Genomic DNA, 24,964 nt, shown 5'->3' on the forward strand with positions numbered 1-24,964 from the left:
CACCCGGGAGGGTATCTTGTAGCCAAGGTGCGAGTCTAGCCAAGCCCTTGGCACAGTAGGACTACTCGAAACAGGGCCGGCTTTAGAGCTGGTGGGGTGTTATCTTTATGGGGCCATGTGTTTCAAACACATGGCACCATAAAGACAAGAGATCCTCTTTCACATTGAAGCAGGCACGGAGCGCACAGGGTCACGGGGAGGACAGGCTGCTCTCGCTGCCCACCCCCTCTATCACTGGCTGGGAGACCTGCACACCCTTACAGGCTGCTGTCTCCACTTCCCTTAATGTGTGTTTCAGGTCGGCGCATCTGGAGGGGGAGTCGCCAGGTTCCCTTCCCCGCACCTCACTGGAATTATCAAGGACGCAGCCAGCCCCCTTGCTTTCTGTGTTTGCATTTGCAGTTTGGACCAGGGTCGGGTTGCAGCTCCTATCACCCCAAGCCTACACGACCACGATGCTTAATCCCTGCCCTCCTTTCCAGTACCTTAGCAATAGACGTCTCAAAAGGGTGGTGAAACAGATGCATTTCTTTTTTTTTAAAACTCCGTTCTTTGCAGCTGTGACTGGTCGCTTGTAAAGCGCTTTAGAATCTTTGGAAAATGTCCGGCGCTATATAAAACTTCACACATAAACTAATAAACAACTCGCGTTATTTAATAATGTCTAAATAAACAAATAGTATGCCCAGCAAACAGGTACATCACAGCAAAACGGAGCAAAGCAAGGCAAAGCCCCAGCTAGCACAGTGACACCGCTCGGCGTGTATCTTATGCTACAAGTGACTTAAAGAAGAACAGCCATTCGTAATATTATTGTGTGTGGAAGGCAGTGTTGAGCACGGATGCTTCTTAACAGCAATCTATGATGTTTGATTTTGCGCCTATATTTTTATATAATACTTAAAACATTTTTTTATTTCTGACGGAATCTAAATCGACTCGCTGCTATTGGAGGAGGCTATTATTTATAAATTGCATAAAACTGAGCACTCGCAGCATGCAGTTGGTGTTGGAAGAGAGGGGGCAGATGCTTTCTATGTTCTCCGTGCATTTGTACACCGAGGGGAGCTCTTTTAACGCAGCTTCACTCAACTGCGAACTGGATGACTTGGACGCCAGGAACGTGTAGTTACGCCTACGAGTAGGGCGAACAGAGTCCACCGTTGAATGATCTAGATACCTCGGCACAACTCGTTCATCTTTGTAGTCTCTTCCATAGCTGCCAACTGGAGGTCTGTCATTTGTGACACCTTCATCCTTTTAGACAACAGCACTTTGTGTACACGGTTTTTTGAGCACCTATGTAGATGACAAATTAAACTACACATCCCAGAATACATTCTGCTGCTGGGTAAAAAGCCCAGACTGGCTGAAAGCGTTGCACATGTCCAGGGCCGGCTTTAGCATTGGTGGCGCACATCAATTAAGTAATGACAATTTTAAAAGACTACAGTCTATGCTGCTCAGGTGTATGACACATGGAGGAGGGATTTGAAGTGTGACACTTCATGTTAAGAGTTCCCCCTCCAAGCACAAACACAGCAGTGGGTTTCTTAGTACAGATGTTTATTTATGTTTCCATGCTCGTGTTCCAATCTCTGCTCCATAATTTTTAATTTATATATAGTATTCATATATTAATTATTTCTTAAGTAATCTACCAAGTTTGATGTTTTCCATTGTTTGTGGTCCAATGAACCTTTAATTTTGCACCAGTTTCTAAACTTCATTCAAATAGTCACATTCACGCGTGAAAAAAACAATAGTGCTCACAGGCTGCTCGTTCTCCCATGCTCTCCTGAAATCATTCAGTACGCAAAGCCCGTTGGAGTTAGTTTCAGTGCTAAACATTTTTTCACTTCACATATAACGAGCATTGGCATAGCCAATAGGTCTCGCCGTTGGGACCTTTTAAGTGTTTGGCCATGCAGCTCATTATCTTGGGTTCTACAACGTCTACAGTTAAGAGTCTGTTTTATTGTGTAGGTGGTGGCAGTGTATACTTCACATATTGCGGGGTACTCCCACTTCATGCTGGTCAATGGGCACAGGCTTGCCTGCTTACCGTGTGTTAGTGCACCTCCTACAGTGTTGTGTGTATTTAGCAAGCCTCAGGACTAAAAAACAGAGCAGGGCGAGATTTAATGTCAATGTGAAAAATGCACGCAGCGTTAGTTCAGCAGGTTCTCCGTTCGTTGCGGAGAACTATCTCCCAACCAACAAACACAAGGAAAACTGTACAAAAGGACAATGTTTCTTTCAGACGCATCTGATAAAGACAATATATACAAATTTAATCTGAGGTCTTGGAAGCCACCATATCTTTTGAGAAAAGCTCTGCTGAAAATACAAACCACTTGCAAAAGAAAATGACGAACTGGAGAGCATGAAAAAACAGCGTTATCTTGTACGCCCTCTGATTGGATGACTTCTGTTGACATCTCTTCAGGATACGAAACTTATGAAGATGCAGCCATGAATCATGACAAAAAGTGGCAGAGCATTCAGAAAGGGGGCAACAATGCCAGAATTCAGTCCCAGTTTGGGGTGGTGGGTGGTCACTAATCAGCAGAAACCGAACACTGGGAAGAGGGCTGACATATGTGCAGCGAAATAAAAACATGCTCACGGGTAAGGTAAAACCCTGATTCTGTCTACCTGAAGCTTCTGTAATTAGTGGCACTCTAGAAACAGACGTGCTAATGGCTCAGTGTTGGCAGGACACTGCTATCCAGTCCCTTGCTTCTATTTTACAAACCATTCATCTGGTGCATTAGTCCAGTTGGACCAATTAAAGCAAAGAAAGACTACAGCTCCCAGAAATCACTGCTATGTTAATTAAAAGGAGGGGGCTTGAAGTGACATGTCAACACTACTTGGAAGTCTACATCAGACATTAAAAAGTGTGGGAGAGAGGAGGAGCCTAGCGCGCAACCAAGATGGCCGCGTAGGTGCGAGGCTCCCGAGGACCTCCGCAACCTCCCACGTTTATCCTGAATTCATCCTGCCTCGGCTGAGGGGACTGTGTTGGTGAGCCTGAGCTGAGGTGGTACCCGTTTTCCGTTCTCAAATCGGACCTCGGGTGCCGGAGTGAGCACCGATTGAAGTTTGCGGCCTTCTTCTCGCCGGACCCCGGATTTGCGCTGGGGGGTGACCCAGTGGCAAAGTGAACAACAACGGCGGGCCGGGCCTGGCGAGTCGCGTACCCTGCACTTTCGCTTTCGCTTTCGCACCCCCTTGCCGTCTCTGCAAGTGAGATCGCGGAGCTCTTTGTGTTGGTGTGGCCTCGCTGGGAGACCCTGCCTGCCTGCCGGCTGTAACCCACCCCGCCGATCTGGGGTGGCCCCCCCGGAGCTCGTGGCCCTGATTGCCTGCCCTCTACGGCGTTGCTGGTGCGATTGTGAGACCTGTGGCGATGGCCACAAAACAAGATGGAGATCGGTCAAAGACCAAGTCGACCCGGCGTGGCGCCGTCCATCAGGCCAACATCATGGACCGCTATACCCTCCAGAAGGGATCTCCTGGCGGACCGCACAAGTCCCCTGAGGGCCCCTCTGATGCCCCGGACTTGCCCACGGATCTGACTCTGCAAGACGTCATTGGCGCCATTGCCGAGATGAAGGCCTCGGTGGGCCAGCGGTTCGACACCCTGGCACATAAGATCGACGCGGTCCTCGTGGATGTTGGCCTGGTGAGGGCTGATCTCTCCAAGACCAACGACCGGGTTGATTCTTTGGCCCAAACCGCATCGGGCCTCACGACTGAGGTGGCGGCACTACAATCGGAGGTGCGCCGGCTTAGTCAGGCGAGTGCACTTATGGATCGGCGCCTTGAGGATTCCGAGAGTCGGGCCCGGAGGAATAACATCCGCATCATCGGAGTACCCGAGGGACGGGAGGAAGCGGCGGCGGATCTATTTGTGGAGGACATGATTGCTACCCATCTCCAGCCTCGGGGACTGAGTAAATTTTTTGCCGTGGAGAGGGCTCACAGAGTTCCCGGGGGAAGGCCGAAGGTCGGAGCCCCTCCGCGACCTCTCATTGCCCGGATTTTTAACTTTCGGGACAGGGACGCGATCCTGCAAGCCTCCAGACTGCAAGGGCCGGTTAAGCTGGAGAATATGGAGGTGAACTTTTACCCTGATTTCACCCAAGCGGTCCAGAAGCAGAGACTGAGCTTCCTGGGCGTCAAACGCCGACTTCGGGACATGAACTTAAAATACGCCATGCTCTTCCCGGCCAAGCTGCGCGTGGAGGTGGATGGTCGCACGCACTTTTTTGATCGTCCCAAAGTGGCCGGGGACTGGCTGGACACTCTGTCTGGGGATCGTGATCGAGGTGGCGGGGGGGGGGCAGCGGGAGGGGACGGCCCACTGGATCGGGACTGAGGGGTCAATATTGGGCCTCACTCTGGACGACTACGATGCCACTTTCGACCAAGCATCTGTCTTTGTTCTTTCCCCTCCCATGGAGGTTGTGTGGGGTCTAGAAGGGGTACTCTTTCCTCCTCTAGGGGGTCTAGCTAGTTTCATTATATAGGGGCGACAGGCACACTGCAAGTTGGGGGGGCTGTCCGGGCTCATGCAGGGGTGCAGGGAGGGGGGAGTTTTGTTGGGGTGGGTGGGTTGGGGTGGGGTGTTTTTCGTTTACACCACAAGGCAAACGTACCATTGTGTTATCTCAAAAGTGCTCTCTGGGGGACGAGTGATGGATTCTGTTTATGATGGGGGTAGGGGACTGAGTTTGTTGTCCTGGAATGTTAATGGACTGGGGGACAGGATAAAACGAGGTGTGGTCCTGCAGTTCTTGAAGCGAATTTCGCCCGAGATAGTTTTTCTGCAGGAGACGCACCTCATTGGCAACTCCTTTCGTTTTATGAATCGACGGGGCTACCGCCTTGTGGCCCATTCGGGCTTCACGTCTGGTTCAAGGGGTGTGGGCATTATGGTTAAGAACTCGCTCCCGTTGGAGATTGATGAGGTGCTCCATGACGACAGGGGACGTTACACGGTTTTGGTGGGTAGAATGGAGGGCAGAGTGGTCGTTTTTGTGTCGGTATATGTCCCGCCGGGGCTGCAGACGACCACCTTTGCGGATCTGGGGCGCCTCCTCCTTGGCCTTCCGGAGGGGATTCTAGTGGTGGGGGGGATTTTAATGCTGTAGTTTCCGGAACTGTGGATCGTCACCCCCCTAGGGATCTCCCCCGGGCCCAAGCGTGGTTGTCTGGCCTCTTGGATACCTTGGGGCTGGTGGATTGTTGGCGTTTGAAACATCCCACGCAGTTACAGTACACCTTCCATTCAGGGGCTCATGGTAGTCTCTCTCGGCTAGATTATGTCCTGGTGCCGGCGGCTTATGTGGGGAGGGTGGGAGAGGTGCGCCATTTGGCACGGGGTGTCTCGGACCACTCCCCGCTCTTGTTGCACTTTGATATTCTTCCGAGGGGAGAGGGTAGGGTGGTCCCGATCAATCCCTGGTACCTGCGTGACCCCACCATTCGCGCAGAGCTGATTAAATCCCTTAAGCGCTATTTTGACGAGAATGTGGGGTCTGTGTCATCGGCGGTCTCACTGTGGGAGGCGTTCAAGACAGTACTCCGGGGAGAGGCCCTGTCCCTTATTTCCCACTCCCGGAGGCGCGAGCAGGAGGAGGTGACCCGTGTTGAAGCTGAGATAACCGAGTTGGAGGGTGATCTAGAATGTGGGGTGACGGATGACAAATTACATGTTCTCCAACTCAAGCAAGCGGCCTATAAGGCCCTCGTCATGGAGGCGGCCAGGGGCCTCAGTAGAGAGCAACAGGGGAGACTGTATGATGTGGGTGATAAGGCTGGTAAATTGATTGCGTGGCTGGACAAAAAGGAGAGAGCGAGTCGAGTTGTCCCGTTGATTGAGAAACAGAATGGTGTGTGTGTCACTGAACCGGAAGAAATTGTCTCCTGCTTCGCGGACTATTTCCGTGGGGTGTATTCCCCGGTGTCTTCCCGCTCTGAAGAGGATTCCCGTGCCCTGCTCAGAGATATCGCCCTGCCTTCCCTTTCGGAGGAGGACAGAGTGTCGTTGGACGCCGCTCCAACTTCCGAAGAAATTGCCCTCGCCATACGTTCGGTCGCTTCCGGCAAGGCCATGGGTCCTAATGGTCTTCCCATCGAGTTGTATAAACTGCGACCGGATACGCTGGCGCCGCATCTCCATGCTATGTTCCTTGCGGCCCACTCGGTGGGTTCCCTCCCGCTAGACCAGCGTCTGGCTACCATCGTGGTTATCCACAAGGAGGGGAGGCCACGGGACCGGGTCACATCCTATCGGCCCATTTCGTTATTGAATGCGGAGCCCAAAATTCTCGCCAAGGTGTTGGCCAATCGGCTGGTCGGCGTAGTGTGTGACTTGGTTCACCAGGATCAGTCCGGCTTTATCCCCCATCGCAACACAGCGCTTAACCTGCGGCGTTTGCATGGGGTGCTCGCACATGTCCCGTTCATACGGGAGCCGGCCATCTTGGCGTCCTTGGACGCCACTATGGCGTTTGACACACTTGAATGGCCATATATTTGGGCGACGCTCGCGAAATTTGGGTTTGGCCCAGGGTTTATCAGTTGGGTTAAATTGTTGTACTCTGGCCCACTGGCGCAGGTGGTTGTGAACGGTAGAGTGTCGGCTCCGTTCGAGCTGGGCAGAGGCACACGGCAGGGCTGCCCGTTATCGCCGCTCCTTTTTGCGCTCGCCTTGGAGCCCTCTATATGTATCGCTATACGTTGATGACATTCTCCTGTACCTGGCTTCCCCACGTAAATCACTGATAGTACTGGTTGATGTTTTGCATTCATTTGGTCGTAACTCCGGCCTCGTCATCAACTGGGCTAAATCGTGCGTGTATGTTCTCTCTGGGGAGGCTCCTATCCTCCCGCGGGGCTGTCCTATCCAGATCGCCCCGCAGGGATTTAGGTACCTGGGTGTCTTCATTACCCTGGACGCGGAGGCCCGGTATGGTCAGAACTTGCTTCCCCCCCGCCAGCGCCTGAAGGAGGATGTCGCGCGTTGGAGGCGCTTGCCGCTCTCGCCGCTCTGCCGTGCGGCATTGTTTAAGATGATGTCGCTGGCGCGTTTCCTGTACGCTCTGCAGAATACAATGGACCTCGTTCCGGCGCGCTACTTCCGCGAGGTGGAGAGTTTGCAACGCCGCCTGTTCTGGGATGGGAGACCGCGTATCGCCCTGGCGAAGCTGACGCTCCCGTGGTATGACGGGGGGATTGCCCTCCCGGATATCAAACGGTATTATTGGGCCTCCCAGCTGGCTGCGATTAATCACGGCCTATACGGGCCCGCCCTAAATCCGGCCTTTGAAATGGATAAGATGTTACTGCCGGGTGGTGATTATAATCGTGCGCTCTACTCCAGCTCGCTCGACGCACATCTGACGGGCCTGTCATGGTACGAGTGTGGCACGCGGCTAATGTAGCGATGGGGTGGAAGGATCGTTTGACCCGGGCGTCGCCACTATACGCATCTGAGCAGTTGGGCTCCCTGTGGACCTCGAAGGGCTTCGAGAAGTGGGACATGATAGGCATCAGCAGGGTGGGGGATCTCTGGACGAGGGGGGATTCAAAACGTTCGAGATGCTGCAGACGGAATTCCAGTTGCAGGACAGGGAGTACTTTCGGTATCTGCAGATCCGTCATGCACTATGCTCCGTCTTCCCGGACGTCGCCTCCATCCCGGAGTATTCCCCTCTGGAGGATAGAGTGCTGGATGGACATGTACCGGAAAGCACGATCTCACTAATCTATAAAAAACTTATCAATGACCGCGCGGGATTGCTGACTAACCTTCGTGAGGCATGGGTTTCCGATGGATTGGAGCTGGACGACGAGGACTGGGTCTCTGCGGTGGCCTCCCCGAAAGAGGTGGACATACCGGCCCGCCCTCGCTTCGTCCAGCTTAAGATACTCCACAGGGTCTACATCACGGGGCCAAGGCTATTGCGTATGGGCTATGCTGTGGACGGGTTGTGTAAGCGCGGGTGTGGTTCTTTGGGGACCTTTCTTCATATTTTGTGGGAATGCCCAGAGGTGGAGCGATTCTGGCGTGGTGTGCATGAGGACCTGCGGGTGGTTACGCGTGTGTCGCTGCTGCCCGAAGCGAGGAGATGCCTTTTGAATGTATGGGAACCGACCGACTACTCGGCGCCACAGACGTGGTGGGTGACTCTGGGATATATGGTGGCCAAACGCGACATTGCTCAACTGTGGGGTTCCCAGAGGTCCCCGACTGTTTCGGCCTGGAAGGATAATATGGACTGGTGCATGTTTAGGGAAAAGGTGGTGTATGTAGCGAGAGGTAAGCCTGGGACATGGGTGAAAGTATGGGGCCCCTGGAACGCCTACCGCGGGGGAATCTGTACCCCGCCGTTATTGCCCGATCCGTCTCCTGCCCCGTCCCCTTAGCCGGTTTATCTCTCCGGTACCGGGCACTGAGTCCACCCAGTCCCTGTCCTGACCTTTTTCCCCCCTTGATACTCCTATGGATTGGTAGGGTCCCCTTTCTAGGGGAGCACATGCTGCTGTTTCCGATTGTGGGTTGCCTTGTGGGTTTGTTTTCTGTTGTTACTTATATTTAAAAGAAGCCGTTATGTGGGGTCCGGAGGGTGTGGCTATCAACGCTGCTAACTCCTGTACATCTCCCTTTGCCGCAGTATGCGCGCTATTATGTGTATCATATGCTCCTTTTGTTTGCTAGCGTCCGGCCTGAAGGTTGTAGGCCCATCTTTGTATATTTTTTGGATTTTGTAATAAACGGCTTCAAAAAAAAAAAAAAAAAAAAAAAAGTGTGGGAGAAAAGTTCTGGCTGATGTCTTACCTATGCGCAGTCACAGCAGCTGGCTCCGCTCCATCCACAGGTGAGCCAGTGCCCTGAGGACAACTCACAGGCAGACGTTTTTGCATAAACAGGTGTTAAGTTACTGGGTTCCTGCTCTGTTCTATTGCAGCACACAACTCGGGCTCGCATGGGAGGCCAGAGACAGATATTAACATTTTAAATGACAATGCCTTTTATTTAATTTTAAAAACCAAAACATAAAAAAAGGCATTGCCATTTACAATGCCAATAGCTCAAACCCGCGTAAATGCGAGACCTATTGCATTGCAAATGCTTGTTATACAGGGCTATAAGTGGGATGAGAAAACTGGAGGGTCTCTCAAAGGGGCGTGGCCAATGTAATTAAGGGCGTGGCTTAAAAACACGTAAGCTAAAAATCTGTGCTTAGCATAGTGTGCCACTCGACTTGTATGTTGCTGTTTTGTCATTGATCCGGATATATGATACAAGTAACATACCTAGAAAAAAGTCAGGACTATTGGCTTTGCCAATGGTTGTTAGTTGCATAAGGTAAATAAGCAAAAAAAAACGGACTACCTGTGCCATGGCACAAAACAGAGCCCGATCGAGGCCCCCTTAAAAACAAGCATTGGCATAGCCAATAGGTCTCGCTTTTGGGACCTTCTAAGTATTTAGTTATGCAACATAATATCCTTGGTGCCACAACATCAACTGTTGCGTGGCTAAACACTTATTAGGTCCCAAAGGCGAGACCTATTGGCTATGCCAATGCTTGTTATTTTTTGTTCTTGGGGGAAACCGGGCTGGTGCCAGAAGGGTCAAGGGTGAGTGGCAGGGAGGTGAGGAGTGAATGCCAGGAGGGACAAGGGTGACTGTCAGGCCATGGGGGTGAAGGGTGAGTGCCAGAGAGGTGAGGAGTGAGTGCCAGGGAGATGAGACGTAAGAGTCAGGAGGGTCAAGGATGAGTGCCAGGGAGGGGAAGGGTGAGTGCTGAGAAGGGGCAGTATAAGTGCCCCTGAGGGATAGCTGCCAGGCCAGGGGGGTGAAGGGCTAGTGCCACGGAGGTGAAGGTTGAGTGCCAGATCAGGGGGATGAAGGGTGAGTGCCAGGGAGATGAAGGTTGAGTGCCATGGAGGTTAGATGTAAGAGTCAGGAGGGTCAAAGGCGAGTGCCAGGGAGGGGAAGGGTGAGTGCAAGGGGTGAAGGGTAGCTGCCAGGCCAGGGGGATGAAGGGCTAGTGCCATGGAGGTGAAGGGTGAGTGCCAAGAGGGCGAGTAGTGAATGCCAGGAGGGACATGGGTGGGTGTCAGGGAGGTGAAGGATATGTGCCAGGGAGGGGAAGTAAGAGTACTAGCAGGGTCGAGGGTGAGTGTCAGGGAGGTGACAGTTGAGTGTCATGGAGAGTCAATGCTGAGTGCCAGAGAGGGAGAAGGGTGAGTGCCAGGTGCTAGGAGTGACTGCCAGGCCTGAGGGGTGAAGGGTGAGTGCCAGGGAGGTGAGGGGTGAGTAACAGACTGCAAACAGTAGTGAGCTGGGGTCTAGAAGGAAGTGCGGAGATCATCACCCGGTGTGTGCCAGGCTTGGACGCACCAGTGCCAGGACAGACTTGGGTGGGTGCAAGAACCTCTGAAAGGCGGGTGCCAAGTCACTCGTTACCGTAGTACAGGAGTGGGGTGCGCAGGAGAGAGTAACATCTTCAAACAAGAAACTATTCAAAATCCTGAAAACTCCACTTTATGGTCTTGCAACCTTATGTGGAAAATAATTAACAAATGAATGGGCTCCGTTGCGGACTTGCAGCTTGTTACAGCAACTTATTGAGATAAAGTTTGCATTGCAAATAAGCCAAAGCTAACACAATTTGAATTAGTAATGGGAAGATTAGCAATGAACTAGCAACAAGTTGAAAAAGAACCCCAGGATTTAACCGAGGATACCGAATAATAAAAATGAGGGCAATATTGGTCTCCTTGTTACAGCTGAAAGCCAAAAAAACAGGGTATTGTGGAGGAATCGGAATCTGGTGGAAACCGAATTTTTAAAAGAGTCAATTTATCATAAAACTGCCATGTCAGTGCCACTGCCCTTCACCTAAGACACAACCTCTGTGAAACAAACCGATTAGAATAACTGTTTGCTGTTTAAAACTAAGTGGGGCACGAATGCAGTTTAGTATTCTGGTGATTGCTTGAAGGAAGGATAAGAAACCTGGTTACCTTTGTCTGTACCACTGATATCTATGTGGATCGGAGAAAATGCATGGAGTGGTATGGTTGACAGGAGACGTGCAGGCTTCTTAAATATTTTAGAGACTGGATTGCCAAGCACTAGGAAACAAGAGTGAATGTTGAATAAAACTAGAAACGCGAACACTTTCACGGTGAACGCAGCCGTGAAAGTGAAATTGATCGCGATCGCGTGAAAGTGAAACTGATCACGATCGCGATACCTGGCTGAGAGGAGGCTGATAGGCAGTGAGTGGCCGGAGGTGGGGTGTGTCTGTGTGTGTGTGTGGTTGTGTGTGGTTGTGTGTGGTTGTAGTTGTGTGGTTGGGTATGGTTGTGGTTGTGTGTGTGGTTGTGTGTGTGTGTGGTTGTGTGTGTGTGGTTGTGTGTGGGTGTGGTTGTGTGTGTGGTTGTGTGTGGTTGTGGTTGTGTGTGTGGTTGAGGGTGTGTGTGTGGTTGTGTGTGGTTGTGTGTGTGTGATTGTGTGTGTTTGTGTGTGTGGGGTTGTGTGTGTGTGTGTGTGTGTGGTTGTGTGTGTGTGGTTGTGTGTTGTTGTGTGTGTGTGTGTGGTTGTGGTTGTGTGTGTGTGATTGTGTGTCTGTGGTTTGTGTGTGTGTGTGTGTGTGTGTGTGTGTGTGTGTGTGTGGGTTTGTGTGGTTGTGTGTGTGGTTGAGTGTGGTTGTGTGTTTGGTTGTGGTTGTGTGTGTTGTTGTGTGTGTGGTTGTGGGTGTGTGTGTGTGGGTGTGTGTGTGGGTGTGTGGTTGTGTAGTTGGGTGTGGTTGTGTGTGTAGTTGTGGTTGTGTGTGTGGTTGTGTGTGTGGTTGTGTGGTTGGGTGTGGTTGTTGTGTGTGGTTGTGGTTGTGTGTGGTTGTGTGTGTGTGTGGTTGTGTGTGTGGTTGTGTGTGTGTGTGTTGGGTGTGTGTTGTGTGTGTGGTTGTGTGTGTGTGGTTGTGTGTGTGTGGTTGTGTGTGTGTGTGGTTGTGCTTGTGTGTGTGGTTCTGTGTGTGTGTGTGGCTGTGTGGTTGTGTGTGGTTGTGTGGGTGGTTGTGTGTGTGGTTGTGTATGTGTGGTTGTGTATGTGTGGTTGTGTGTGTGGTTATGTATGTGTGGTTGTGTGTGTGGCTGTGTGTGTGGTTGTGGTTATGTGTGTGTGTTGTGTGTGTGGTTGTGTGTGTGGTTGTGTGTGTGGTTGTGTGTGTGGTAAGGGTTCCCAGGGTTATTTTGTTCCAATTCCATCGCTGACGTTGAAAGAACATATGCTGGTGTCCCATTTGCGGCATGCTGGCTGTCTAGAAATCCACATTCCGGAACTGTACACAGTGCAGATCATTCGGGAATTCAAGCAGAGAATATCAACCGAGATAAATATTTCAGTGGAAACACAGGAAGCAAAACATATCAAAATGCAGTTTGAAAAGGGCCTCCTGTTAATTTGAAGGTCGCACATAGGTGTCTGAGCGCAGCTGAGCCTTATGCAAGGCGCATATCGAGAGGAATCATCGCCGCGTCTGCCTCAATTGAAAACTCTGATGATGTGGGAATGAGCACCTGAGTCTTGAAAGGGTTTAGACATTTCGTCATCTGAAACTCTCTCCGAATGCCACGCCGTGTGGCCACTGCTCGAATTCTAATAAGACTCGACAAAAGAGGACAGTTTCAAGCAGCAATTTTTATTTCTTGAACTTGGCAGGAGAGCTGGTTGTAGAGCTAAATCGCGCCTAGAATTTAGCCGCCATGATGGAAAGGTTTAGAATTTCCAGGAAACGGCATCGCAGGTCAGTATCGAACAGGACCTACGTTGTCTATAAACAACAGTGCTGCGAGAAGCCAGAAACTGTGTTTATATAATCTAATGGGTATCTGCCACATGGCTAAGTAGATAAGCACAAATAGTTGTGAAAAAATAAAAAAACGGAAAATGCCATGGAAAGAACATAAGCGGCAGACAATATTAACAAGCATTGGCCTCGCGGCCGTGAAAATGACACGGCCGCGCGGCCTGTGAAAGAGAAAGTGATCGCGGTCGCGATCAAGCGTGGCGGAGGAAAGACACATGGTGGCTGCGTGCATGCACGCTCACGTGCACGCAAGCTTTAGGCCACAGGCAGCACTTTGAAAACCTGTACACAAAATGTCTCGGCCAGGCCAGCGCATGCGCTGGATCAGGCGAGACCTAAAAATTACCGGTGCTCAGTACCAGTGAGACCCGGCCAACTTAATGCCCTGATTTTATAACTGATTTTGTCCATATAGTTTTGTTTGTTGGAAACATTAATGTGTTCAGTTTTCAATCTGTATGACTTTTTCTTATATTTAAATTATTATGGATTTAAGCGATACATAAACAACAAAAAAGGAGAGAGCCGGTCAAAATGTAAAGAAATTGGGAGCCAAAGAGAAGAAGACAGATTCAGCCCACTAAGTTGAGACAAATCCCATCAGCCCACCGTTTTGGCAGAACATAATCATCTGGGAGTAAGGTGGATCAACTCATTGCAGTGCACCCTTTTTCAGGGGAACCATCACTGTGTATATGCAATGAGTTTGCAGTCTTCCAGAGAAAAAGTCTCAAAACATAGTGGTACTGAGAAAGATGTGAGATGCAGTGCAAAACAGAAGAGAAGTGTATTAACAAGCATTTGCAATGCAATAGGTCTCGCATTTATACGAGTTTGAGCTATTGGCATTGTAAATGACAGTGCCTTTTATTTATGTTTTAAAAAAAAAAAACTTAAATAAAAAGCATTGTCATTTACAATGCCAATAGCTCAAACTCGTATAAATGCGAAACCTATTGCATTGCAAATGCTTGTCTGACTGTTTGTGGGCGATTGGGCTGGGTTTTACTGTGGATTCCCCGAATCTTACAACAAACATTGCCTGCACGATGCCTTCTCCCATGCCTTGTAAAGCACATACTTTGTTTACATTTCTTTATTGCCATTTTGGTCAAAAAGCACCACCAGTTGTAAAAAAAATAAAAAAAATTGGCCCACAGCTCACTTGCAAAACAGGAGCGATTGTTAAGGCGGGCACTCGGGCAATGGGCGTGTATCGGAGATGCAGCCCTAAGTTGCCTTTTGGCGAGAGTGGTGGCCGATTTGTGCTGTCTCAGATACTGCCTATGGCCCAGTGGGGGGCTGGGCGGCCTTTCCCAGGCAGATGGGTTTCTATTGGGGGGGGGGGGGGAAGGGGAGCTCGCCCATTAACGTATGCAGATTGAACAGTGGGCCTCAGCAGAAGTGGCCCCACTTCCAATCAGGTGTGGTTCATCACTGAACTAATCCGTGCACAAAGAGTTGTGGCAACATATCCATAAAAAAAAAAAAGAGACGAGGAGCAAATGTGTGAGCGCAGCTGAGGTCGGGGTAGTGAGCAGAGGTGAACTGGCCTTTTGCAAAAGTGAAAGTATTGTCCACGAGCTGGGGCACGGTGCCTTTTCAACCCTGTCGAGTTTATCTAGTCAGTTCAGGTCTGCTGTGTCTGCCTGTTCCTGACGCACTTGTTTTGTTATGTCCGCCTCAGCCCGAGGGTGGTAGAGGGCAGCGTGCGTGGCTGATGTGAATAGGGATTTCTACCTCCGAGTGGTGGGCTGGTTGCTGCGGAAATCTGGAGACTTCTCAAGAGGCCGATGAACCTCGATCAGACGCAGTGACGTGTCCAAGTCGCCAGTGACTGGCAGGGCATGGGAACTATTAGTAGGAATAGCAGGGCAGATTCTGAGACATGTCGCTCTCCCTGGGGTCTGCAGGCACGAGGCACAGTAGTAGTAAAGTACCTGTAGAGCAGTAACCGAATGTCCCATATGGCTGTGGCAATTAGGCACGTTCAGTTCTGAAAGCCGTGAGGAGAGAGGTCAGTCACGTGTGCAGGCTTCACAGTGAAAGAAAGTCCCGAATGACGTCGGTAGAGTCAGTGGCCTGTTAGCCGGTGAACAGTTCAGTGTTTATCTGCTGTCTCTCGGGGCCGTGGCAGCCAGCCATGTGTGGTCAAAAAACATGGATGCCTGGTAAAACAAGACAAGTCCGGCGGAGCGTGGCGCGCGCGCTTGGAAGGGGCGGGGGAGCGCATTCCAGGCGGGGGAGCGGACCCTTTGAAGTGCTCCCCCGCTGGTCTCACTGCAGGCATCTAAGCTTGGTTTGCTAACGTGAGGAGTAAACAAAAACAAATACAATGGCGGGATGCATATTAAACTCAGTCCTGCCAGCCATTAACAGTGGGGCGCTCGTGGAGGGAAGGCCGTGTCCCGTGCCGGGGTAGAATGTATTATGAAAGAACCGTAATTGCCTTTGATCCAAAATGAAGGAATGTCTTTTAAAATTTAAAGACCAGTATGAAATAGTGAATGTGCTTAAACATAAAGAAGTGGGGTGGGGGAGACGGGAGAAAAAACAGATAGGGTTACGAGGGTGAGACAGAAGAAGCAAAAGGGATGGGGCAGATAAGATGTGCGTGTGTGAAACTAATCGCGATCACATCAAAGCAGCCGTGCGGGCCGCGAAAGTGAAAGGAAACAAGTGCTTTCAGGCCTCCAAATGGTGCGCGCGCCCGGCCGACGCACATGCACTGTATTTGGAGGCCTGAAAAGCCACTGTTTGCACTTCCAAAACTCGCTTACTATAAGTCTCGCCAGAGCAGCGCTAAAGCGCTGTCTCAGGCGAGACCTAAAAATGGCTAACTGATAACACCACCCAACTTTATTCGGTGTCAAAAAAAGTGCCATGATTAAAAAAGCAAGTGAAAAACTGATAGTTTGAAAAAATAACTATCTTATAGCAATAGAGGTCAACATGTTTCAGCCAAAAGGTTACGGTTACCTGGCTTTCGTCAGGACCATGGATGGTAAAATGCTACTGCAGAAATATGTGTTTATAAAGATACTTTGATAAGAACATCACCGTGACAATACCCTACCAAAATCAAACAGTCATTGATTTGTCCAGTAGTTTAAGGGATGTCAGAGTGTTCCCAGCATTATGTGGGAGTACGCCTCACCTCACCCGGCAACTGCTCGGTGTACTGAGGCCCCGCTCTATCCGTCGGTACCCCTCTCCTTGTCCAAGCCGAACATTTTGACCGGCTCTCTCCTTTTTTGTTGTTTGTGTAGTTGTTGGGGGTTTGGAGTTTGCCTGGTCGTTAAAGATTATTCCCCTTAGACCCTACATGAGTGTTTTTTGTTGTTAGTTTAAGCAATACATAACATGTCACTGTACAATATGGTCCTATATTGCCAATGACGGGTTTGGGTGACATAATAAACAAGGCAAAGTGGTTTAAAAATGTCACCTGAAGTCCGAGATGACAATTTAGGACCATATTACATGAGTTACTCGTTTGCTTTGCAGTACACAAGTTGATTTACAGTGGAAAGTTTCAAACGTATTTGTAATGCAAGGAGTGAATGCATACAGCTTTGAATATTTGTTACTAAGGTTATTACATATGAACAAAGTTTTTTAGGTCGAGCCTGGGCAGCGCATGCGCTGCTGCGAGGCATGCAGTAGTGGAGTATGGCTTTGAAGCACAGCCCACTCTCCCTCCATATTTTTAATTGGCTTGCGTCATTTTCCTTCGTAAACGCTGGCTTCCGAGTCATTATTAGACTTGTTAGTCCCTCCTTGTCCACCTTGTCTGCATTTGTAACCTTCCATAACGACTGGACCTTTTACTGGTGTTGTTACATGGTCTGCTGTATAAGTCGGTGAGCACTATTTTCTTTAATGCTCTCACCCTATTCTACCCACGGCATCACAGCACTAGCCCGCTTGTATTTTAATACCAATGTTTTCGTTCAAATTACAGCGCGGTCCACTTTAACTATAGCGGCCCACTTATTTAATGTATGGTGGGGTCCGCTCTCACTCATATTTGACAAATACCTCACACTCACACTCTCGTCTCTAGTGCTCTGGCTGATTAGTACAAATAGTTTGGTGCACTTATCTAGTCTCACATGATTGCGGAATTTCCAGGCAGCAAAAGCATACAGTAAAGGATTGATAAAGCTACTAATAAATGCTAATGCCCCCGATAGGAAGACACCCATTTGAGTGATGTCATCAAGCGTGGCTGCCCTCTCAGAATCAGATGTCTCAAGCAGGACCGAAGACAAGGAGCGCAGGTTAAAGACATGGTGGGGCATCCAGCGCTCTGCAATCGCGATGACCACGCTGGTGATCAGGGTCTCCGACCGGCGCTTAGCTTGTACGTCTTTTGCCGTATTCTCCTGCCAATGCACGCATAACACGTGCAAATGATGCAAAATAGATTCCCGGGTCTCTATCAGAAGTAAACTAGCCATCTGTGTCCCTGAGGCGTAATTGCAGGATGTGCATTGTTAAGCATCTCCTAGCCTCTCGGTTACCTGCACGGGGAGGATAGGGATTCTAAAGAGGAAGGCCGCGACCCAAATTATAAGGATGAATTTGGGAGCAACCGAGTTCCTTTTCCAGATGCGCATGGAGAAGGGATGAAACATGGTCAGGTACCGCTCCACTCTCAGAACAGTTACAAACAAGCATTTTCAATACAATAGGTCTCGCATTTGCAAACGTTTAAGCTATTGGCATTGTAACAATGCCTTTTATTTATGTATTTTTAAAAGCAACACATATATATATGCATAAGCATTGTTATGTTTAATGCCAAGAGCTCATTTTTAATGCCAAGAGCTCAAGCTCTCGCAAATGCAAGAGCACTTTAATGTTGGACGCACCCCTTTTTTAGACGCAGTGAGCAGTGTCTAAACAATGGGGTGCGGCCAACATTAACGTGAAAGCGTGTTTAATGCTTTCACCCAAAGTGAAAAAATCAAAAGCTTCTGTAGCGCGGCCGCCGAAACAATTGCATTGAAAATGCTTTTTTTGTTCTGCCTCAATATAGAATAGTGTTTAGCCCCTTTGCCGTTAGGCCTCCAAACACTCAGTACCCTTCCCAAAGTGCAAAGCCTTTTTTGACTTCTAGGGGTAGTTTGCGCTTAGGCCCTTGTAACTTTCTGTCCACATAAAGTATCCATGACAAATTTGCGTCCTTTTCTCCCAACATCTTGAGGTTTTTAAAGGTACTTAGGGTTTATGTACTCCTCTGAAGGAATTGGCCAAAATATGGCTAATTTTTGTTTTTGGTTAGGAAAAATAGGTAAAAAGTGCTGCAGAAGAAAGCTCTGTTTTTTTCCCTGCAAAGGGTATCAACAAAGGGTTTGTGGTGCTAAGATCACCATGTTCCCAACTTTCAAGAACAGGCAGACTTTTGTCAGAAAACTAAAACATTTTACACAGTTTTTGAATTTTACTGGGACATATCCTATTTTCCTATTTTTTCTACTTTTAACCTCCTTCCAGTTAGTGGTAGGAATAGGTGTGAAAGCAATAATGGATCCCAGAGAACTATACTATTCTGAAAAGTAGACAAAATTCTAAATTCAGCAAGGGGTCATTTGTGTAGATCATTCAAGGTTTTCCATTGAAAAAAAATATTGAAATTGAGTTGGAAAAACAGACATGTGTGCCATTGTTTTCACCTGTAACTTCTACTAAGTATGACAGATGTTTGAAAGCAACATACCGTTACGTCTGCTGGACCTTTCTGGTTGCGGGAATATATAGGACTTGTAGGTTCATCAAGAACCAGTGGTATACTAAGCCAATAACTGAGCTGTACCGGGTATATGCAATTTAGAAGCAGTGGTTATTTGAACATCTCCAAAATTGTGGGTACCCATTCTAGCATGTGAATTAGGGGGCATATTTCAAAATGACTTCTTTTTTGCACATTGCCTTACATTTGGAAAGTAGATATGCAAAGAAAGTCAATTGGTAATAACACTTGTTCGACTATTTTATGTTTACTTAAGTCTCCCAATAAAAATGGTACCTTACTTGTTTGGATAGGTCTAGTGCCTGCGACAAGAAATGGCCCAACACGCAACTTGGACACATCACATTTTTCCAGTGAAAACTGACTCTTTTTTTTGCAATATGCCTGGCTGTGGATTTTGGACCTTAGCTCAGCCGGCACCTAGAGAAATCTAGCAAACCTATACATTTTTGAAAACTAGACACCCAGGGGAAGCCAGGATAGAGTGACTTGTGTGGCTCTCACTAGGTTCTGTTACCCAGAGTCCCTTGTAATCCTCAAACTTTGTAAACAAAAAAGCAATCCGCACATTTCTGTGATGGGAAGTTCTAGGATCTGCAGGGAGCCACAAACTCCCTGCAAGAATTCCCCCAAGTCTCCTGAGAAAAACTGTACCTTACTTGTGTGGGTGTGCAAAAGTAAGAGCGGCAGGAAAGGGCCTAAAACGCAACGTGGACACATTACATTGTTCGAGTGAAAACTGACCCTTTTTTCACAATGTGCCTAGCTGTGGATATTGGCCCCTAACTCTGTCGGCACCAAACGAAACCTAGCAAACCTATACATTTTTTAAAACTAGACATCCAGGGGAATCAAAAATGGGGTGACTTGTGTGGCTTTCACCAGGTTTGTTACCCAGAATCCCTTACAAACACCTCAAACTTCGTAAAAAAACGTATTTTCCTCACATTTCTGTGATGGAAAGTTTTGGATTCTGCGTGGATCCACAAACTTTCACCCATTCAGCATTTCCCAAAGTCTGTGTAGGTAGGCCTAGTGCATGCGTCAGGAAACATCCCAAAACGCAATGTGGACACATCACATTTTTCCACAGAAAACAGACCCTTTTTTTGCAATGAGCCTAGCTGTGGATCTGGGACCCTAGCTCGGTCGGCATCTAGGGAAACCTAGCAAACCTGTACATTTTCGTAAACTAGACACCCAGGGGAATACAGGATGGGGTGACTTTTGTGGCTGTCAGCAGGTTCTGTTACTCAGAATCCCTTGCAAACTTTGTCAAAAAAACACATTTTCCTCATATTTCAGTGATGGGAAATTCTGGACTCGGTGGGGAGCCACAAACTTCCAGCCACCGAGCATTCCCCAAAGTCTTCCTATAAAAATGGTACCTCACTTGTGTGGGTAGGCCTAGTACCTGCGACAGGAAATGGCCAAAAAGTCAACATGGACACGTCAAATTATTCCAGTGAACACTGACCCTTTTTTCGCAATGTGCCTAGCTGTGGAGTCACAAACTTAAAACATGTACAGGTTTGCTAGATTTCCCTAGGTGCCAGCTACGCTAGGGCCCAAAATCCACAGTTTGGCACATTGCGAAAAAGAGATCAGTGCCTAATGGGTTTTCTGCTACCCTGGGGGGGTGGGGGCTAATGCTCCAATCTGCATACCGGTGGGGCAAGAAATACTGTGGCAATTTATTTGAGGTGGGAGCATTGGCATGCCCAGCCTGGGCAGTCCCCAACTCTACTTGTATACAAAAACATAATCCCTGGTGCATGGAGGGCTTTCTGGACCCCGTATCAGGGGCTATTGCATCTATCTGCCACCTGTGGAGGGCAGAAAGATGTGGCATTTTTTGGGGGGTGGGAGCATTGGCATGCCCATTCTGGGCAGGTCTCACCCCAATGTATAAAAAAGAAAACGAATACCTGGTGCCTAGTAGGCTTTCCGCACCATCCCCCCACCCCCGATGGACTGATCAGGGGCCCATTCAGGGCAGCCCTCACCCCTGAACCTTGAATAAAATCCCTGGTGCCTAGGGGGCCTTCTGCCCCCCCCCCCCGCCCGGGGGCCAGATGAGGGGCTATTGCCCCCCCATCTGCCTCCTGGGAGGCAGAAAGACTGTGGCAATTCTTTGGAGAGTGGGGGCATTGGCAGGCCCATTCTGGGTAGCCCCCACCCATACGTATAAAAAAAACAAATCCCTGGTGCCTAGTGTGCTTTCTGCCCTCTCCCCCCTCCCCCCAGTGGGCAGGTCAGAGGCTATTGCAGTCATCTGCCTCCTGAGGGGGGCAGAAAGACTTAAGCATTTTTGGAAGGATTGGGGCATTGGCATGACCATTTTGGGCAGGCCCCACCACTGACATATAAAAAACATCCACTGTGTCTAGGGTGATTTCTGCCTCCGGGGGGTATTAGGTATTTTTTTGGCACCTCTTGTAAGAAGCCCCCGTCCTCCTAACATATCTGGTCTTAACGGGCTGTAAGGTTGCCACACTTACCTCTTGATCCACTCCTTCTTTGTTTTCTGAACATCTATATTGGGTATCTAGCACTATTGCTTCATTTATTTTTTATTCTTTATTCTCTATGCCTTACTATTAATCTTTTTATGTTTCTTCTTCTTTATCTTTTTTATTAATATTTTCTTAGGTTGTTAATTCTCTGAGGATGCACCTTTATCTGATGAGTCCTTTGTTTGGTTCGTGGATCTATGCACCATTCATTCATTATTTTCTTGCACGCGGGAAGGTATATGATCTGTTCAATTTTCTAAACTCTTTCACCTATTCCTTGCTTGTTTCTGCACACTTTTCCAAATTTTATATTGTTATGTTCATCTCTTAACTGAGCGTCACCACGTGGCAAACCTGAAGTGACAAACTTTCCTATTTTCTAAGAAATTGCATATATGCATAGAGAGAAAAAGTATAATTATTTAAAAAGTTGTTAACTCTTCTTAAGGAGCATATTATGCCCTTTGATCTTAAGCCTGCTTGTGTCTTGAAAAAGTTGACTCCCCCCTTTTTTTGTCTTTGATCACAGGTGTGTTTGTCCCACACTATTTGCATATCTTCGCCCTGATGAAGGTGTAGCCCCGGATGGGGCTTGACACCGAAACGCGCGTTGGCGTTTTTTAGATCACTGGGTAGCTGAAACGTCACTACCCATATCTTGTGAATGTCAACCACAAAACTGCCACTTAATCACCTTATGGCAGTCCCATGATTTCTACCTGTTTTTATTTATGTGAACCAAATTTGTATATTATATGCTGTGGTGAATATGTTGATGTCATTGTGGAATGAGTGTTAGCATGATTGCGATTTGAGAATGAGGTGTGTGGGACTTTGTTTGTTACATTTTTGTGAATTCCGAAATGTTATTTTATTGAATCATTTAAACTATCTTGAACACACTAGAAAATGAATAAAGTTGTGTGTGATTCAAAGACATTGTTGTCTATCTGAAATTTGTCCTGGTTTGCCTATGGTGTGTGGTTACCTATTCCCGGACCCTCTATAGGGCCTTTTTTTAATTATTCTGACAGGTAGCTTTTTCTTTTTGTTGTTTACCCCCCCCCCCGGGGGCCAGATGAGGGGCTATTGCCCCCCATCTGCCTCCTGGGAGGCAGAAAGACTGTGGCAATTTTTTGGAGAGTGGGGGCATTGGCAGGCCCATTCTGGGTAGCCCCCACCCCTACGTATAAAAAAAACAAATCCCTGGTGCCTAGTGGGCTTGCTGCCCTCCCCCCACCCCTCCCCCAGTGGGCAGGTCAGAGGCTATTGCAGTCATCTGCCTCCTGAGGGGGCAGAAAGACTTACGCATTTTTGGAAGGATGGGGGCATTGGCATGACCATTTTGGGCAGGCCCCACCACTGACAAATAAAAAAAATACACAGTGTCTAGGGTGATTTCTGCCTCCGGGGGGCAGGGGAGTGCAGAAAGACTGTACATGTCCATTTACAATGGGAAGAGCAAAGACCCCTAGGGGGCGCTTCCCCCTCCCTCAGTAGATCCCTGCCTGGGAGATTCTCGCCTTTCCAACGATACCTCTCACATGAGTTTCGGTGCTCAGGGGGCTGAGATATCCCCACGAGCACCGAAACACTGGTGCTCATGACAGAACCAATCCATCATGAGCACCAAAGGGGTTAAGGAGTATACAAGAAAGCGAATTGAAAGAAATGTTTTATTTGTGCATGCATTTTTTCTCTTTCACAGGAACAACTAAGGGGCAGATTTATGTTAACTGGCGCATCCCTGCATATCAGCAGGGATGCGCCAATTATTATGCGCCACAGCTGCGCCACCATGGATGCGCCGCATTTATAATGCGGCGCACCATGGGGCAAAAACGGCACAGATGCGTGACGCATCTGTGCCGTAAAAGTGGCGCATTGCTGGAGTTGCTTCGCAAGCGCGACGCAGCTCCAGCAATGTTCTGGGGGGCCCTATCTGTACAATGCTGCGTCAATCCTTACGCCTGCTTCAAGCAGGCGCTGGGTTTTGACGCAGCATGGGCCTAAAAGTGACTGAGTGAAATCTTGTAGATTTCACTCAGCCACTTTTAGGAGGCGTTCCTGCGCCGGAACGCCCCCACCTGCCCTGGAACGCCTACATGTGGCGCAGGGCTTTACAACGTGACGCATCTCCCAGATGCGTCACGTTGTAAATACCCCGCACCATGGCGCAGGATTTGCGCCGCTGCTGCGTCACAAAAGTGACGCAACGGAGGCGCAAAAGTGGCGCAAGTGCAACATAAATCTGCCCCTATGTGTGGTGGTCATCTCTATTCATTGTCTATTAACCTCTGCTAAGTTTATTTCTGTACATGATTTTGCATTAGCCATGTGTGCATTGAATTTAATGAATTTAACAAATCCTCAATGTCCTTTCAAGGGCTAACCATTCATTCCCTGGAAGGAATGAAAGGAGTATTTTTGTAATTACATGGACACTTTTGAGGATGAGTATGTCACTCCAGAGAAAATAGAAAGTGTTACTGTATCATTTCGGTCCAAGTGGTCTTAAAACGTATAATCAAATTGAAAAAAAAACACGAGGGTGGTGATGTTTTTACACATGCATTGGAAGATTTGGATGCACATTTTTCACAAACTGTGTGTGTGGCAGTTGACAGATATACATTTTTTCAACGTAAGCAAGGGAAAGCTGAAAGTGTTGATGATTACATCTCAGCTTTATGGGCTTTGGCTTTAACAGGCAGATTTTGTGTTTTGTTAGAGGAACTTATCCGGGATCAAATAATTATGCATGCTAGCAATCCTAATATTCAGGATAAGTTATGGGTCAACGGTAAGTCTCCTTTTAAAGAGGTGGTGGTGTTAGTCAAAAAAGCTGAGTTGACGGGAAGGTGTGTCAAAGCTGTCCTTGATGGTAAATTTGTAAGTAAAATTGGTTTTGTCAGGAAAAAGAAGGTTGAGGGCAAAATCAACTCAGAGGTTTTGCAGGCGAAAAACACAATGGAGGAAAAAAGAATTCTTGGAGAAATTCGAATGATGAGCAAAGTTCTAGAACGTTATCTTTGTGGTTCAGTGGAACATTTGGCGTATTCCAAGAAGTCTCCAGCTAAGTATTAGAAATGTTCATCATGGGGGCATTGTTGGACATTATGCCAAAATGTGTAGAAGGAAAGTTGGAAGTTCAAATAGGAAACTACAGTTTGTGCATGAGGACAACGACGGAAACTCTGAAGTTTTGGATGATTCAGATTCCTCTAATGTTAACTATGTGTTCTGCATAGATTATGACATTTGGATGTTAATCTTGTCAAAGTTGAAAAACCAATATCTGAAGTAAACATAGGTGGAGTAAAGTTGAATGTGGTAGCCGACACTTTCTACCATTGTAAGTGAAGAAATTTGGAAGCGTCATTTTGTTGACCAACTGGGTTTTGATCCGAACAATCTAATGCTATAGCCAAAAGTTATACTGGGGACAGAACTGATTGTGTTGGGTGCAGGAATCTAAAATTTCAATTTAAGAATAGGAAAGCCAATTGTAGATTATTTGTGGCAAAAGGACTGTCTGTGCTAGGTTGGAGTGATCAGAAGGAGCTGGCCATCATTCTTAATCCCAATTGCACTGATCCAGTTTTATCGATTAATGAAATAGATAATAATTGTTCAGATTTGGTTAAAGATTTTCCTGAAGTGTTTCCAGGTACAGTGGGTTTGTTGAATGATTTTGAACACAGAATTGAATTGAAACCCACTGCAGTACCATGTATTCACAAACTTAGGCGTAGCACTGTGACTCCACAGGTACCAGCATTGATTCTGCG

The 24,964-nt window shown here is 48.1% G+C and overlaps 1 pseudogene; it reads right to left on the minus strand.

Moving 5' to 3' along the window:
• Nucleotides 1–16,852: 16,852 nt before the first annotated feature.
• On the minus strand, nt 16,853–17,572 carry LOC146860064 (leukotriene B4 receptor 1-like; annotated as a pseudogene).
• Nucleotides 17,573–24,964: the final 7,392 nt, after the last annotated feature.

Source organism: Triturus cristatus, chromosome 3_1 (genome assembly GCF_964204655.1).
Source record: "Triturus cristatus chromosome 3_1, aTriCri1.1, whole genome shotgun sequence".
Classification (NCBI taxonomy): Eukaryota; Metazoa; Chordata; class Amphibia; order Caudata; family Salamandridae; genus Triturus; species Triturus cristatus.